Source organism: Pollachius pollachius (genome assembly GCF_949987615.1).
Source record: "Pollachius pollachius genome assembly, chromosome: 7".
NCBI lineage: Eukaryota > Metazoa > Chordata > Actinopteri > Gadiformes > Gadidae > Pollachius > Pollachius pollachius.
Window position 1 is genome coordinate 22,984,820 of NC_136940.1, and position 16,075 is coordinate 23,000,894.

Consider the following 16,075-nt stretch of genomic DNA (forward strand, 5'->3'; position numbering starts at 1 on the left):
TCACCGCAGGAGAATCTGTGCTGGTAAGGAACTACTGTGGCGAACCTAAATGGATTCCCGCCACTGTTATTGCATAAACTGGTCCGGTGTCTTACACGGTCCAGACAGCTGATAGTGTTTGGAGAAGACACGTTGATCAAGTCCTGCAGACTCCGTCAGTGCCGGCGGTGCCGATACTGGGGAATTTTCCAGATGCACCTGTCACTACACCGGTTCATCTACCCTTACAAGTGCAGGACCCAACTGCACCAGAGACAACTGTTCCAGTGGAGGATACGGCTGTAGCATACGCTGAGAGACCGCCCCTTACAGTAGCACCTGCATCAAGCTCACCTTTGGAAGACCAAGAGATTAATGTGTCTTCGGAGAATAGATACCCTACCAGAGAGCGACGGCCTCCTGCTCGCATGGACTTGTAGAGATTTAGTTAGTGACTGACCCAAGTTGCTGGGGCAGAATAATCCCCGTGGGTACGGTCAGGGGACTGAGGTAGTTCACCCTTGCCCCTAGGTAGCTATGTAGAGAATGCTGACCTGTATTGTAAATTTTACGTTATTCATAACTGTTTAATGGTTGATGTGTTAGACATCTGCAATGTTATATAATTTATGGTTGTTTCACAAAAGTATGTTTTTTGTAAGAGGGGAGGAGATGTTGTGTATTTTGGGCTCACTATGATTCCGTAGTTACGAAGCACCGGGGTATTCTGGGTAATATTCTGGCGGGAAGTCCCTCTCGGTTGTTACCACTGTTCACGCAACGTCGTTGTCCGTGTTTATGTGAAGAAGTAAGGATATAACACGCTACAAAATGGCGAGCACCCTATCTAGTGCACTATATCCGTGATATGGAACGATTTCGAACACAGCTTTTGACGTTTCATGAGGCATCATCTCGGAACCACAACCCTGAAGTACTTGGAGGAAAGGTGGTTCGAATTTTAAAAATGCTTAGGAAAGGAGCCTCGATGCTTCCTTTAACCCTCCTTTAGCATAGGTTACTCCTGAGCAACCTTCTGCTTCTTCTTCTTCTTATTATTAATGTTTTATGGTGGTTGACAAACAACTTAATAGTGCATTACCGCCACCTACTGGTATGGAGTGGGGATCGGGACTCTTACACATTCCTGAATTTTCTTAATACATAAATAAAATCAATCGATCAACGAAAACAAAACAAACCCAAAAAGAATAAATAATAATAATAATAGATTATCCCTATCAAGCTTGTTCTCCTAAAATACTGAAATAAAAAAGCATAACATTTCTCCTCAGAACTTCGTTGTAAAAGATCCCGTAAATAATATAATTTATAATTCAACTTAATTTCTTTAAGATTCACCATCAGTTCCCTTTTCTCAGCATCATATTTTTGACAATAAAGCATAACATGTTCTAAAGTTTCTTCTTCATTACAATATTCACATCTTCCTGAATTGTGTTTTCCTATTTTAAATAATGTACTGTTTAATCTTGTATGACCAAATTGTAACCTGGATATTATTGTTTCCTCTTTCCGGGTTCTCCCCGTGCTTCTCATCACGCCTACTTTTCTTTGAATTCTGTATAACCACCTTCCTTTTCTCTCTTCTTCCCACTGCTTTTGCCACCTTTCTTTCAATTTATACTTGATTGTAGTTTTCATTTCCGTTTTACTAAAGGGAACCGTGATGTCAATATGATTCTTTTTTGTTGCTTCCTTTGCACATTTGTCAGCTACTTAATTTCCTTTGATTCCTATAGGCGCTGGTATACATACAAGTATTATACTTAGTCCCTTGAATTCTATATAATGTTTGCTGCATTTCTATTAAAACATCTGGTCTTCCCTCTGATTTGTTATTCTTCAAGCTGATTAATGAAGAACTGGAGTCAGAGCATATTACTGCTCTCAAAGGTCTCACCTCTTCTACCCATTGTAATGCTAACAAAATTGCCATCATCTCTCCTGTATACATCGACAGTCTATCACTGATTCGTTTGCAAATTTTAATGCTGAACTCTGGAACTATGAATGAAATACAGATTTTGTTGAGTTCTTTGAGGCATCTGTATAAATCTGAACACAACTATAATAGTTATTCTCTATATATGTCTTTATTACCTGTAGGTGTAAAATAAATTCCTTACCTTTGTTCTTTTTGTCAAGCAATGTGAGATAAACAATAGGATCAGGAAGTACCAATGGATGTATTACTGAGAGTGGACCGTTGGACCAATATTTATTTCATTAACTTCAAGTTCTTTATCTTTCTGCTTACCCATCCAAAACTTTTTGTTTCTCTTCTCTCCTTCTCCCAACATTGTTTCAGTATATCTTGTGTTGGATGATCTTTATTATGTCCTTTTAAATTAACCCAGTAGTTTATAGATAGCTGTGTTCTCCTTAATTCCAGTGGCATTTCTCCCATTTCGACTTGTAATGCTGATGTTGGGGTCGTTCTAAAAGCACCTGAGCATAGTCTCAAAGCCTGATATTGAATATTATCTAACCTTTTCAGAGATGTGTTTGCTGCAGATCCAAATGCTATGCAACCATAATCTAATTGCTCTGCTCTAATTCATCCTATATAAATGTTTTTTAGTGATGTTCTCTCAGCTCCCCATTCATTTCCTACCAGACATCTCATTACATTTAAAACTTTCTTACACTTGTCACTTATTTTCTGAATATGTACATTCCATGTAATTCTTTCATCAAACCACAAACCCAGAAATTTGAGTTGTTTTACCCTCTCAAATTCTTGATTATATAATCTAAGTTTTAAATTACCAACAATTATTTTCCTTGTAAAGAACATTATCTTTGTTTTATCTATGGAAAATTGAAATCCCCACTTAAATTACCATTCTTCTATTTTAATATTAGCCTCTTGTAGTTTCTTCACAATGAATTCCAAATTCCTACCCCTAAAATTGCCCCATCATCCGCAAAAAGAGAAAATCCCATCCCATTTTCTAAACTCATATAAACATCATTTATCATAATAGAAAATAACAAAGGGCTCACTTTACTCCCTTGAGGCGTTCCATTTTCAATACCAAATTTCCTTGAATAACACTTCCCTATTTTTACTTGAATAGATCTTCCCACCAAAAAATCCTTGATCCACCTATACATTGGGCCTTTAATCCCTAATTTACTAAATTTAATTAATAATCCCTCTTTCATCATATCATAAGCCTTCTCTATATCAAAAAAGTTGGCTACTACACTTTACCTATTTATCTGTGCTTTCCTTACCTCATGTTCTAAACATAGAACAGGGTCCATAGTATTTCTACCTCTTCTGAATCCACTCTGATATTCTGATATATAACCTTTGTTTTCTAAGTAAAATGTTAATCTTTCATTTATCATTCTTTCCATTATTTTGCATACATTAGATGTTAAAGCAATAGGCCTTGTAACGGGGGGGTTAGGCAGAACCCAAGTGCACATACTGACAATGGTGACAGGGCAGTCCAAAGGTTTATTGATTGCACAGATGATCAGGATCGGGCAGGCAGAGTAAACGGGGACAGGCAAGAGTTCGGGGACCGGTAGGCAATCAGGTAGACTGTGGGTAGGCCTACCGTCGGCGGGCGGCTAGTCGCAGTGTTGGGAAAGTTCACTTTCTGCGTGAACTAGTTCAAAGTTCAGTTCACAAATTTTAAAATGAACTAGTTCAGTTAAACGTTCATAATTCAAAATTTTTAACTAAGTTCACAGTTCAAAAAAATGAACTAGTTATTTTTTTTAATATGATGCTGTGAGCTATTATTTTTTTCCGGTATTTTGAACATTGAGCCCAGTGGCGGTTCTAGACAAATTTTACTAGGGGGGCCAAAGAGGGGCCGGTGTTCAACCAGAGGGGCACAAAAAAAAGGCACAAAATGATATTTAAAGATTTATTTATTTTATTTTCAAATCACTAAAATACAAAGAAAACTTCCCTGTATGGCCCAATAAAACAAACCAGCTCAACTGTACTGCATGGCTTTTTAACTTAACCACTCAATTTATGGAGCTCATGCCCTAAATCCTGAAGCTAAAGGAGGTAGGGCCGTAGAAAAATGAAAAATACAGTACAGGGTACAAATACAGTGTTTCAATTCAATGTGAACAAACCTCCAGGGTACAACAAAGGATATAAAAATGTGACATTACCTATTAATGTAAACACTACACTACAACAACAGGATACGGCGGTTGTGCTGTCTGGCAAAACGGTCCACAAATGCATCCAGATCCAGAGCCTTGGCCCTTCTGGACTCTATGCTCAGGACACCAAGATCACTGAGTCTCATGTCAGTAGTGGTGGACCGCAGGAAGGTTTTGATCAGTTTCAGTGTGGAGAAACTGCGTTCGCAAGAGGCTGAGCTTACAGGAAGGGTTACGGCAATCTTGCACAGTCTAAAGAGTTCAAAGAAAACTTCCCTGTATGGCTCAATAAAACAAACCAGCTCAACTGTATTGCATGGCTTTGTAATTTCACCACTCTGTATTTTTCTGTCCAAAACTCTCTTAAATTGATGGAGCTCATGCCCTAAATCATCAATGTCTGCATTGTACAAACGGCCAAATGAGAAAACATTTGTCTCCTTTAAAAAGGCATCACTCTGGGGGTTGAGAGACTGTATGCTTGTCATGAGCTCACAGTTGGTATTGGAGAAACGTCTGTTCAACTCCTTGAGCATGCTGTCAATTACAGGATAGAAAAATGATGTGCAAAACATAGCTTTGTCACGTTCTACCTCCCTCTGACCAACAGTGCTTAGTGTGCAGTAGCCACTGAGCCTAGTGCTCAGCATTGTCTGACGTTTTGCCACTGATGGTGCAGAATCACAGTGCTCACAAATAGTCAATGCTTCATCCCACAACTTATCAAAGAAAGACTCCTGCCTGTGGTCTTTCAATGTCTGGACTAAAGCATTTACCAAGTCAACAGCTCTAGCCAGATCAACAGTTTGTGACTGTAACATGTCAGACAGTAGTTTTGTCTCCCCAAACAACTTACTAAGAGTGACAAGGTGCACAACAAATTGTAGGTCAATTTGAGGCAGAAGACCTCGGGCCTCAACAGTTCTTTCACCGTGGCGTTCTTGAGCAATCTGTTGCAGTAGTCGTTTAAGGGCAGGTAGAGTGTCAATTATGTTGCGTAGTGCTAGAAATCGGCATGCCCAACGTGTGTCGCTTAAACGTTGCAACTCTCTTGTTTTGCCATACATTTCTTTTTGGAGAGACAGCCATTTTGGGTGCACATATGAGCCAGAGGTAAAAATATAAAGGCTCTGTAACAAAGAAAAAAACTCCTCTGTTTCTGGGACATTTTTGACTACATCAACTAACACTAAATTGAGACAGTGTGCACTACAATGAATGTAGAAGGCAAATTTAGCCTGTTCTTTGATCCTTGCCTGAACCCCTGAATGTTTACCGCTCATAACGGCAGCGCCATCGTATGCTTGGCCTACAAGGTTATTTTTGTAGTTCAGGCCGTCACTTTCCAGTAAGTTCACTATTTTTCCAGTTAGGCTTGCTGCATCTAACCTCTCTGCAGATTCAAAATGGAGAAAACTCTCCTTAATGGCCCCATTGTAATAGTACCTGAGTGTGAAAGAAATCTGTTCACTTTTTGAAACATCCTTTGTTTCATCTGCCATGATGCTGAAAACCTCACTGTTCTTCACTTCTTCTATGATTTCGAGCGAACCATTTCTGCCAAACAACCCAAAACCTCATTCTGGATGATCTTGCTTGTGTACTTTGCATTGTTAATAGAAGTTAATCTTCTCTTAACAAGTGGGTCGTGGTTAGCAACTGTGCTAAGAATTTCCCTAAAGTTTCCTTTGTTATTGGACTCTTCAGATTCATCATGCCCTCTTTGTGCTATGTTTTGTGTAGCTGTAAGTAACAGCACTTCCCCAATTGTTTTAATGTATGCCCGATTTTCTTGTACTTGTTTAGTGTGTTCTTTGTTAAGGATATCTGCTAGTGTTGCATCATTTTTAACAGCACTTTGATAATCCCGCCATGCTATCATCGCACACTTGTGTCGCTCAGACTTTGCATGAACTGAAAACCCTGCCTTTCTCATAGTTGCATTTTTCCAGTTTCTAAACCCAGGGGTTGAAACAAAAACAGTGTCAGGGGCCTTTGGTGTGCTAAAATGTCTACATGCATAGCAATATGTAGAGTCCATTATGACAGAATACTCAAGCCATGGATGAAGAGTAAACCAGTTTCGCCTGAAGCACCGTCTTCTGTCCCCCATCAAAGTGGTTGGGAATATATTCAAGTTCGGCTGTACTGGTGCATCATTCTTGGACTTGCTGATATCTGTAGAAAGATGTACAGTAAACATAGAGCACAACTACAACATTTATTTACTTACGCATGTATATCTGCATGTAGTTCAAGTTTGTGCCATATTGGCACCAATTGAATTTACAGCAGAAAGCATAATTTTAAGGATACACAGTAGACCTACAATGAAATTGTAATTGCACTACTTTGCAAACAGAAATAACCTTCTTCATCAAAAACCTGCAGTACTTGATCCACATGGATTTACTTGCTGTACCTCTGGCTGTTTCTCTCTCTGTCTCTGTATGTTTTCTTCCTCCTCACCCTCTTCTTCATCCTTCTCACTCTCTGAAATTTCCCTCTCTGTGTCAGAGCCCTCACGTTCATCACATGCCCTCTCTCCAACCTCCTCCGACTCTCCCTCTTCCTGCTCCTCAGGTCTCTCAATACCTTGACTTGTTTCTCTTACTGCTGTTTCTTTCACTTTTTTGTTTACTGGGGCAAAAAAGGATGCTATATTCTTTCCTCGTTTCATGATAGCTGCTATTAGAAGAAAAAATCGTAGGGGCATGCATTACACTTCGTTGCATAACCATCTCTCCCTACTTAACACGGGAAGATCAACAAGAACAACAAGTCACATAAAAGATTAAATCGTTTTGCTTACCTTCGACTTTTGCAACAGGAGAAATCGTAGCTCCTTTCTTTCTCCAGGAGTATTTGCTGAGCTCGCATTCACCGAGCAGCAGCAACACAGTGTTTGGGTGCGCCGTTTGGGTGCGCCGCTCTAATTTACCCGTGTAGAACGTGCAGCAACAATGTTTGGGTGCGCCGTTTGGGTGCGCCGCTCTAATTTACCCGTGTAGAACGTTGCGTCGCATTAGTTCCGCTTTTGGCACTCGCGTGTAAAATCATAATCAATTCATAATTGTTTTATTTGGTCAGCACGGTGGGGCCACAGGGGGGGCCAGGGACATGTCCACAGGGGCACGGGCCCCCGTGGGCCCCCGTGTAGAACCGCCATTGATTGAGCCCCCTTTGTGGTTTGTCTAGGATGAATAGAGTGGTTGAATCAAGTATCGTAGCGAAATACAGTTTCTATCGCGTTTTATTGCACATTTAGTGCATTTTGTAAATCCTGATTTCTGTTGGAAGACTCATTGCTCGTTGGCCGGAAACGGAAAGGGGGGTGTTCTGGTTTGGTTGTAGTCTTTTCGCTCGATTCTAGCCCTACTGTTGAGGCGGAGAACCGAGCAAAAAGACTACAACCAAACGTAAACGGCCCTCTTTTCCGTTTCCGGCCAACAAGCAATGATTCTAGGAGGTATTCTAGGCCGCTGAGCTATGAGCCAGTGAGCTAACGTTATGGATTGTACATAATTTATAATTCGAAATTCGTCTCAGCCTTTATAACCACAGATATTCTAGGGTCTATAGCATATATCCGCGTTGTCTGATTACAGTTTAATTCATTTTTCACAATTTAACAGCTCTCGTTTTGAAGAATAATCACTGCGCCATTTGTTTCAATGGGAATCGCGACGGTCTATACTTTCAACATAAAGTGTATATATTTATAATTTGAAATTCGTCCTAGCCTTTATACCACAGATACTATAGGGTCTATAGCAGGGGTCGGCAACCCTAGGCACGCGTGCCACCACTGGCACGGGGCAGCATAATCATTGGCACACTTGAAAAACATTTTTTTTTTTTTTTAATTATTATTAAAAATTGGTTTCACAGCACACATTGGTTTCACAGCACACATTGTGCTGTGAAACCATTTTTTTTTTTTGCACTTTATTCTGTTTTGGGCATTTCCTCCCAGTGCAAATATGTTTAAATTAGTTACAGAAAGCAGTGTTCTGAAATGGGATCAATTAATAGTTTTTAAACCTATGTTGTGAATAATAGAGAAGAAAATATTTACAATATTGTTGCAAGTGGCCTTTATGCATCGCCTTCACATGGTTTTGCAAAGCTGTACATGTCTTAAAGATATTGATGTGGATGCTCCAACATTCTCATATTCTTGTTTTTTACATTTCTCACAGTGCAAATATGTTTTTGAATGAGTTTCTGAATGTTTCTGATATGTAAGTATAATTTGTAAGCCCATGTTGCAAATATAACAACCAAAAAAACATTTAAAATGTTGACGCATGATTGTGGACTATATGGAAATAGTACAATTCCAGGTCTTCTGGAAATGTTTTTGGTCGCTGTGTCATAATTCAGCTTAATTTTTAATATATCGTTGCTTAAGGCACACTCATTAACGAGAAAATGTCAAACTGGCACTGCATGTTGAAAAGGTTGCTGACCCCTGGTCTATAGCATATAACCGCGTATTCTGATTACAGTTTAATGTAACGGTAAGCTGACAACACTGCAACTGCAAATTAACCACACGGAGATAACCATGGCAACCGGTCAAACAACACGGCGATCTGCGCGCGCATCCGCCGTGTTGATTAACAATTAACCCCCCTATTGAACGAAGGAAAACCGAGTGAGCGTGCCGTTCACAGACACCAGAATGAACGAGTTCACAGTAACGTTCATCAGGCAGTAATACAGTACGTTCAGTTCACGTTCGCCCAAAATATGAACGAGTTCATGAACTATCGTTCAATGAACGCGTTCAGGCACAACACTGGTAGTCGGGCAGGCGAGGGGTCGATATCAGGAGGGCAGACAGCCAGGCGAGGAGCCGGAAACAGGAGGGCAGACAGGCCGGCAGGGACTCGACAAAAGGCGGGTGGTCAGACAGGCGAGGGTTCGGTAACAGGCAGGATCAGCGTTGGAGAAACAGTTCTGGAGTTGCGGGAAAGCTCTGTGAGTAACAAGAGACGATCTGGCAGAGACTGAGTAGAGAGAGAGGATTGATATAGAGAGAGCACAGGTGAAGGTGGTTGAGCTAATTTGGTGAGATCAGCTTGGCAGGCAGGTGAACGGGAAAATCAGGATGGCCCATGACCCAGGCCTATAACTCCCTGGTATTTTACAATCTTTCCCTGGCTTACGTATTGGGACTACAACAGCTTCTTTCCAAATTTGTGGTAACTTTCCCTTCCTCCAAGCCTTATTATATAGCTCCAGTAAAATGTCTTTAGGTGATTCAATAAGATGATTTAACATAACGTAACATATCTGATCTTTTCCTGGTGACGACATCTTGGTTTTCTTCAGAGCACGATTCAGTTCTGCCTTTGTGAATGATACATTTATAAATCATTGGCATCCTCATCTTGTAGTGATAGTTCCTCATTCTCTTCTATTGTAAATTCCCTTCCTTTTCTCCCCTCTTCCTTTATATTACTAGAGCTATGAACCTTAACAAAATTCAGTACAAACATCTCTGCTTTTTCTTCATCTATCACTGCAGCAGTCTCATTTTCAATTAAGACTGGATACCCATACGCTCTTTTAATTCCATTCATTCTTTTAATCATTCCCCATACTTTACCTATTTCTGTTTCTCTTCCTATTGAATTACAAATTTCCTCCAATAATCCTTCTTTGCATTTTTAATTATTTTCCTCACATTTGCTTGCAACCTTTTAAATTCAATAAGATTCTGGTAATTGTTATTTTTAACATTTTAAAAGCTTTATTCCGAGATTTTATTGCATTATCACATTCCTTCGTCCACCATGGCACAATTTTCTTTTTCCTTCTACCTCCCTTACTTTGAATTGTTTGTTTTTGCTGCTCCAAGAATGGCTACACAAACTGAAAAATTTAATTCATCAACATCTTTACTAACATCAACTTTTTCCATTTCCTTATCACTAGTCTGCTTAAATTTTTCCCAGTCAACACTACTGAAAACCAATCTATCTACTCCTCCAGTATCCTACTCTTCCAACCTCACGGCTTCTTCTGTTATTATAGGATAGTGGTCACTTCCCACTGTTTATTTTACAATTTCCCAAGTACAAATACCTGCCACTGTTTCTGACACTAAAGTAAGATCCATGGCAGATTCCGTACCACTTCTAACGTCAATTCTCGTACCATTTCCATCATTGAGGCATACTAGGTTTTTAATTTCCATTAGCTCTTCAATCACCTCTCCATTTTTATCGTTATAGCTATCCCATAATGACTATGAGCATTCAAATCTCCACAACAAATAATTTTTCCATCTAAATTTACAGCTAATTCCTCCAGTAATTCCAATGAAAACTTCTTGCAAGGATTGTAAAAGTTAGCTATTTTGATTAAACCATCTTTTGTCCAAACTTCAATCACTATCATTTCCCACTCTTTTCCTTTTTTTAATACTCTATATTGCATTTCTTGTTTTTACAAATATTATACAGCCCCCTCCACTTCCCTCCACCCTATCTCTGACTATACTATCATAACCTTTAATTACAAAGTCTAATGTTGTTTTAAGCCAGGTTTCTTGATTGCATATCATTTCTGGTTGATTTCTGAGACCATTAATAAATTCTTTAAATTCCTGACCATTTGCTACTAAAATCCTTGTGTTCCATTGAAGAATAATCATTCACTCTAAATCTTGTCCCCATGAACCCCTGGATTCCCGACTTCCTCAAGTCTTCTGTTGATTTGTTCCCAGGATAAATGTTTCATATCCAAGAGTTCTTCAGCTCCTTTCACAATTATCTTAATTTTCTTTCTTTGTTTAACTTGATCTGCACAGTTGATTACATAGGCAACAAACAAAATCAACTTATCCCCATCCAGTTCTGTATTCCTTATAGCTTGCCATCTTTGACCTCCTCCTGATCTTGAACTTTGGGTGATTTTGTCTGTTTTCTTCCTTTCCCTTTTGTCCTTGCACTTTCTTTACTGCTTCAGCATAGCTTATGTTGTTGACTGCTTTCCCTTGTTGAATTTCCACTGCTCTCTTCCTGACTTCACAACCCCCATATGTCACATTATGCTGGCCACCACAATTACAACACTTCGCCTGCACATTATCTCCACAGTCCTCAAACCTGTGTTCCCCTCCACACTTAGCACGCCTTTGCTTTCCTTTGCAAGCCATGGCTATATACCCATACCTCTGAAATTTGTAACGCGGAAGAGGACCATAAGGCCTGACTGGGAAACTCATATATCCTATCTTTATTTTATCCGGAACAAGTCCTGGAACTCCCGAAGGACTGACAAGCGTTCTACTTTTTCACCATTCACTGTTCTTAACAGTCTCTTCAGTCTCCTCCCTGAATAATTCTTTTGATTTTTTCCAAATCCTCATCGATGGGAATGCCAGTTATCACTCCTCGAGACACTTTGATCTCCCCCAGAACTCTTCTTTCAGTCACCACCTTTTTGCAAATACTTTCAATATGCAAAGCTTTATCTCTGTTCCTTATTTCCGCATTTTATTAACAAGTTCCCATCTCGAAGAATCTTAGCCATTTCTACTTCTCCTAACTTCATTTTCAGCTCTCTAGTCAGCGCAATTGGACTTAGATTGATCTGCTCATCTTCCTTCCTGAACTTAGTTATTATTTTAAATTCTTCCCTTTCCACCTTCCTGCGAACTGTCCGGTTATCCTCCTCTGAACTATTTCCCTCTAGACTTCTTTTAGTATTCTGGCTGGCAGAAGCTCGTGCATCCATACCGTGCCTCATATTTGTTTTACCTTCGCCCTCTATCAACCGGAGACCAATCATCACAAACCATTTCGTTTTCTTCCTCGCCTACTTGCGTATCCATCCCGATCCAGTCACAAACCAGTTTATGTCAACCGCGCCTTAAACAAACCGAGAACCACACTCCACCAACCAACTCCAAATCTATCTGGTCCCTCGCATGCCTTGCTCCTGAGCAACCTTTACGAAAGGAAAGAATATGGTGGTATCCCATATCCTTTACGGCGGAAAAAAAAGAGAGAAAATTGATGCTGGCTATTTCTCTCTCTCTAAATTCCCTCCAATTGGGCCGGCCAATTGGCTACAGAGGGCTAGCAGTGTGTTGCCAGCATCGACACATATTATTGGTCCATGTTTGTCATTGTCAATCAATCATGGGCTGACAGGCTCAGAGAGCCCTGACAGTGCTATCAATCACAACACAAACCAGGGTGGGCGGGACCTCATGGCATGGGCCGGAGTCGCGGGACGGAGTTGAAAATGGATAAGCGTAAGAAACGCCCGGGTGGCGCTGAAAAACTGCGACTTAAAAAGCTGAAGTCTCTGGAGGCGGAAGCTGCTAAATGTTCAAAATTGACAGACCTATTTGGTGCCGGGGACACCACCCCATCAGGTGCTGCTGCGCCGGGAGACGAGCGAGTGGAGGCATATATGGTAAGTAACTTTAGCCTGGGGCTAGCTAGGCTACATTTTGAGACATGTCCAAAACAAAGTAGAAATCGTTTTTACATTGAATGTGATGTGACCTAATTAACTGCATACTTGTGGCAACATATTAGCCCAAAGTTGAGGGCTGTGACTGTTGGTAGTTGTGGTTGATTTTGTTTAAATATGCCGAATTGTGATATTATGTGTTATTATTGTTCATGATTTAGCTAAGCTAGCTAACAGCTGCTAACGTCAGCAGTCTCTTGTTGCCATAGCAACAGTAAACATTGACATGCACTAATGAGCTGTAAATAGAGATGCAGACTCAAGTTGTATTGTAAATACAGATGCGATACTTTGAATTTTAGCACAAAATACAAGTAAACCTGTAGGAAATAATTAGTTTAATTTGCAATATTTGCCATTGAATTTATTGTAATCTTTCAATTAATTTATTGTTAACTGAGGTGATAACTATTTCATGTGGTGAGAGGAATGCAATATGTGTATGTTTAAAGGTTTATGTGAAGAGACATACTATATGTGTGATAAAATGACAATTGGTAATTCATAAATGTCTCTTTATATTCTCTGCTTCCATCATCTCCTGTCAAACAGGTTTTCTTGACCTGCTAGAAGTTCTTCTATGACGAGAGAGAGAGAGAGAGAGAGAGAGAGAGAGAGAGAGAGAGAGAGAGAGAGAGAGAGAGAGCTTTGTCTTGACTTTGTGAGTTTATTATGCAACTTGTTTTGTCTCAGATTGAAACAAAAGGTTTGATTATGATTATTTCCTGGTTGAAGATTTTCATATTGATGATTTTAATTTCAAACATCTTCATATCTTTCAAGTTCAATTAACAGTTATGCAGGTAGGCCGTAGGGCTCTTTTGAGACTTAAGTCATCCTTCATGACAGATAAATTTGTTCACTAAGTGTCACTACATCACAAAAAGGCTACATATACTTGTCAGTACACAGATACTGAGTACAAATTCTGTTTGCTGTTTCTTGCAGGTCATGAATTTGGTGAGGAGTGTAGCTGGCTGGCTGCAGACGAGGAAGTAGGGAAATATATACATGTGCACATACACGTATATGAGAATGCATATCTATTCAGACCTGTAATTCATGTCTTCATGCTTACACCAAAAGATTTTCACAGTCGCAGACTAAAAACTGAAAGTGTAGCATGAGGGTTCTTCCCGTTAGTCTCGTCCCACCCCTAGTCATGACATAACTTCTGTTGTGATTTGACACTATAATGAATAAAGATTGATTGATTGCTATAGCTGTCAATTTTAGTCCTTGAGTTCATAGTTTCGTGCTTTATTTGTTAACTGCTATCAAGGAATATGACTCTCCTTTGTAGTATGCATGAGAGGAGATGCTGCGAGATTTGTGGACTTCTATGTAGTGTCTGCTGATAATGTAGTGGGCTGGTCTGGACAGAAAATGCCGATTTTTTTTGTCCCAGTCCACCCCTGGACCTAAGTGATTCTCACTGTCGACGACAACCTGATTGAAATCAATTCGACAAGAATGCATGGATGGAAAGAGCGCTTGCTGTAGTTCAACTTCGGGAAACTGTAGTTCCACGCTAGAGACGCTAGAGGTCAGCAATACTCGCCGTCGCGTAATGACGTTGTTTAGGAAAAGTGGAGTCGAATTCATTTTAAACAGTGCTGTCTCTTCCTATGTTCGAAAGGAAGCCCCTTTTCATCTCTCCTTACCCCGATGTCGTTTTCCACAAAGGTTAAGAAAAGGAGGCCTAAAGGTTAGGAGATTTGACTATTCGTAGACGCCCTGGGAACTGCAAACTGAATTGTCCACTTCTGGGATAAATAAAGTTATCTGAATCTCTATTGAGAAGACGCGCGATTCATGCACGCACCAGGAGTGATTAACGTTGCAGAGGCTTGTGCTCTCCTCTCTACAGAGAATCATTTGAAGCGTTACTGACATATTTTTCCCACATTTATTTTCAGAAGTGATCGAAATAGTAATAGCCTATATCATGGCAGCATGGGTGACCATGAATACCTTCAGTCAATCGCTCAACATTGTGGGTAATTCTGCAAAACTGTATGATTAACCTAGTTATCAGGGGCATCCTATCTTCCTCCTCATAATCCAACATTGCAAGCCTAACACAATCGGCAAATACTGATCTGCAGTTTCTTAAAAAAGTGTGTCGGTCCATTTTAAGAGCTAAGCCTCTGCGATGTTAATCAGAATCAGAAAACTTTATTCATCCTCGGGGGGAAATTGTTTCGTTCGAGGTGCTCCGTACAAATAGAAATTGCAAGCATAGAAGTAAAGATTATAAAATAGAAAATTATAAATAAAATACAATAAAATAAAAGTAAGAATAAAGTAAGAAGTGGACATCTCTAAGTGAAAGTGGACATCTCTTAGTGGGTTATATTCACAAATTTGCAATACTATATCTAAATTCTGTTTTATGTGCAATGAAAATGAATGAATAAATAAATTATAGCTTGTTTATTTTAAATAGTAATTTGTCAGATTGTCAGAGGGAGGAGTTACAGAGTTTAATGGCCACAGGCAGGAATGACTTCCTGTGGTGCTCAGTGGTGCATTTAGGAGCAATGAGTCTCTCACTGAAGGAGCTCCTCTGTTTGACCAGAGCGTTGTGGAGAGGGTGAGAGCCATACTGCAGGATCGCCCGCGACTTCGACAGCATCCTCCTGTCTGACAATGCCGTCAAAGTGTCCAGCTCCACCCCCACAACGTCACTGGCCTTCCTGATCAGCTTGTTGAGTCTATTGGCATCTGCTACTCTCAGTCTGCTGCCCCAGCACACAACAGCAAACAGAATAGCACTAGCCACCATAGACTCAAAAAACATCAGCAGCATAGTCCGGCAGATGTTAAAAGAGCGGAGCCTCCTCAGAAAATAGAGGCGGCTCTGTCCCTTCTTGTAAAGGACTTCTGTGTTCTTAGTCCAGTCCAGTTGTTATCGATGACCATAATCATTACTGTATTATTGAAATCGAACCGGCTTCCAATGCATAAAACTGTAGGCCTACATGTAAACCTGGCTGTCCTCTTAAATTAAAATATGTGTTAAAGCACTAAGCAATGCAAAACGAATCATGGTATTTAAACTAGTTTAGGCTCACTAAATAAAGCCTAACTTCTCTTAACTTTTCCAATGCATTCTCTATAGTAATGTGTTACACTACGGATGTTATATATATTCTGCAAAACATGGCTAAATGGAGGCGCTGTTGCGCATTTGCTATTTTGGAATGGTAAGGGAGGCAAAAATATTGTTGTCCGATAGGCGTAAAATATATAATGATGATTTTAAAATCATTAAAGGCCTACTTGCGGTTCTTCCCTGTTGTTTAACTGTTTAATTAATTAAAATGTGAAACACTTTGAGCTAACCTCATGCATGAAAGGTGCTATATAATTAAAGTTAATGTTATTAGTATGATGAGTGGAACAATTGATTAGGTAAATACAAAAATAC